The sequence below is a fragment of the Phaseolus vulgaris genome, chromosome 8 (genome assembly GCF_000499845.2).
Source record: "Phaseolus vulgaris cultivar G19833 chromosome 8, P. vulgaris v2.0, whole genome shotgun sequence".
Lineage (NCBI taxonomy): Eukaryota > Viridiplantae > Streptophyta > Magnoliopsida > Fabales > Fabaceae > Phaseolus > Phaseolus vulgaris.
In genome coordinates this window covers 49,578,123-49,581,425 of record NC_023752.2, presented here as the reverse complement: position 1 = coordinate 49,581,425, position 3,303 = coordinate 49,578,123, and the positions used below count along the sequence as shown (strand labels likewise).

The following is a 3,303-nucleotide window of genomic DNA, read 5'->3' as shown; positions in this document are numbered from 1 at the left end:
TTAGAATTATCAATATCATTATTACTATTAATATTATTAATATAATTAATATTATTATTATATTAATAATAATATGTATAATTATCTTATTTGTCCTTACATTTAAGATCAATATTCAATTTAAAATAGTGGTTTTTAAAAAAGTCAATTTGATCTCTATGTTTTTTAAAAAGTACTTAAATTGGTCATTTCCATTAAATCTCACATTATGGCGTTAAGTACTGTTTCTATGACAGAAAGAAGGAAGTGAAATTAGGTGTTCTGTGAGGTGTGAGGTGTCAAGTGACGTAGATTGAGAGATTAGTTTAATGAAAAATCAATGTGATTCCGAAAAAGGACTATAGAGATGATAAAAGAGAAAAAGGTTTCGGAATTTTGATCATCAAAACCTTTATTTTTTTGGTCATTTAATTACAAAACATTGGTCATTTAGTTTTCGATTCATTTTTAGTTTGTGAGTTTCTACATAAATGACTATTTTATGGAAATAATGTTTAATTTTATCGACTTTGTAATGCTGTAGATACATTTATAAGAAATGTGATATTTTAACCTCCTTAGTGTACTTTATCTTCTTTTCCATGATAATGGTCTAGTTAATAAACTTTTATGATTGACACTTTCGGGATACAAACTTGTATATTTTTTTCATAAAAAGAATATGCGTATTGAGCAAAATTTATCTAAATTCTTAGTTTTATGATTATTATTGACAATTATAATTAATGTTAGAACTAAACTGTAACAGGTGAGACTCGAAACCAAGTCCCTTGAGGAATGTCCATAGAAGCTTTAACCATTACACCAGTAAAGTTTTATTGTCATGTTATGATTATTATTATACTTATGAGTATGATAATATTATTTTAATATTAATAATATTATTAAATATTTTTAATATTATTAAATATTGTTAATATTATTAAATATTGTTAATATTATTAAATATTGTTAATATTATTAAATATTGTTAATATTATAAATATTGTTAATATTATTAATATTATAAATATTATTAATATTATAAATATTATTAATATTAATAACTATTATTAATTATTATTAATATTATTAAATATTATTAATATTAAATATTATTAAATGTTATTAATATTATTAAATGTTATTAATATTATTAAATATTATTAATATTATTAAATATTATTAAATATTATTAATATTATTAAATGTTATTAATATTATTAAATATTATTAATATTATTAAATATTTATTATTATTATTATTATTCATATTATTAATATAATACTAATTATATTATTTAAATTATTATATTAATACTATTAATTTTATAATATTAATAATATATATAAATTAGTTATGATTATTATTATTTATGAATATTAATTATGATTTTATAATTCTTTATATTATATTAATATTTTTAATATTATGTATATAATTTTTATGATAATAGTTGGTAGGTAATAGAGATCCGTGGGTAATAGTTCGTAGGTAATAGAGATTCGTTGGTAATAGTTGGTAGGTAATAGAGATCCGTAGGTAAAAGTTGGTAGGTAATAAGATCCGTGGGTAATAGTTGGTAGGTAATGCTGAATTTACCTACGGATTCAGAATCTGTAGGTAATGTTCGTAGATAATGTTGTTCGTAGGTAATATCCGTAGGTAATGCTGAATTTACCTACGGACTCAGATCCGTAGGTAAAAATCCGTAGATAATACGGATTTTTTTGTAGTGTAACTATCGCTTTGAAAATGTACAAAACATAAACCCTATACTTTGGAAGCATCAATACTCATGATAATTTTGAGGGGCCTTTTCCATTATTGACTAGAAGGGAAGAGAGACAATATCATCAAGGACACCACTCACAGTATACTAGGGCAGATGTAGCATCTCCCTCTAATTGTGAAAGAATTAGAGCTAGTGGGTTACAAGACATTTCTCTCTGGCTTGTTGAAGGATCAACTTGAAAAATCAGTAATTTATTTCTTAATCATATTTTGGATGCTATCATTTCAATTTCAGGGAAATTTTCATCATGTATATGAGTTGTTTGGAAATCCAGAAAAGAGTCGGTACCTAGGAATTAAGTTTTCTGCCCAATGAAAGAAGGGATCTTGGCTGCGTATGGAAAAGAAAGAAGCAAAGCTTGCATGATGAAGCTCGCGTGATGCTATCTAACTAGTAATTAAAAAATCTTAATCCTCAATTGCAATTTAAAAAACTTTATCCTCAATTCCAATTCAAAAAATAAATGCATTTTGCAACAATTTGGTATTCTCTAGGAGAGAACACAACACCTGTACAACTATTACAAAGCAAAATGATTTTGTAATAATATTGTTAAATTCTACAAAAATCTAGAGATGGAGAAAATAAGTTAAATATCTCATCTCTTGTTTGCAAACTAAAAGAAATAGATCAAAAGTTCAGAACTTGAGAAGAAAGGTTAAGCAAGGGCTCAAGTGCACTGGGATCAAACTTGCGAGCAAAGAGGTAACAAATGGACGTCATCTCGGAATTATATCGACAGAGGGAGGCGTTGTTCCTTATAGCCTGAATAAAATGGGCAGTTATATTGGCTCTCCCAGAGGATGCAGGATGAGGACCGAGCATTGACCAGTCAACCCATGTGACTGTTCGATTGGAATTAAGAGGAGCATGAAACATGTTCAAGAAGGTTGGAATGTAATGCTCATCTAGGTAGCAGGCAAGCTTACAGTATTTTCGGAGAGGGAATAATATTTGGTGTCAGAGATTATATACCCAACCAAAGGATGATTGAGTTCAAACCACTGAGACCCTTTACGCCAGTGTCTAAGTTGAATAAGAGAAAGCATACTGCGACTGTAGCGACCGTGGCCATAACGGCTGGGATCGGCGTAGGATTCAACAAAATTGTGGGCGAAGTCGGTGAGATAACAGTAGACGATGGGGAAGTTGTCGATTGGGATCTCATTTGAAAAGTCTACCAGAGCATTCACCAAAAGCTGTCTCTCATCATCTCCGAGACTAACTTTACTCATGTCACTTCATACCTCAAACCTCACAGAACGTCTAATTTCACTTCTCTCTGCCACATAAGTAACACTTGACGTCGTCTAATTCCACTTCTCTCTGCCAGATAAGTAGCACTTGACGTCGTCTAATTCCACTTCTCTCTGCCACATAAGTAGCACTTGACGTTATAGGGTGAGACTTAACTGAAATTATCATTTTGGATACTTTTTAAAAAACATAGGGACCAAATTGATTTTTTTTAAAATTACTATACTAAATTGAATATTGACCCTAAATGTAGGGACGAATAAGGTAATTA

At 28.5% G+C, this 3,303-nt stretch overlaps 1 pseudogene; it reads right to left on the bottom strand.

Moving 5' to 3' along the window:
- Positions 1-2,405: 2,405 nt before the first annotated feature.
- LOC137825293 (glycosyltransferase BC10-like) lies at positions 2,406-3,010 on the bottom strand (annotated as a pseudogene).
- Between the last annotated feature and the right edge of the window lie 293 nt (positions 3,011-3,303).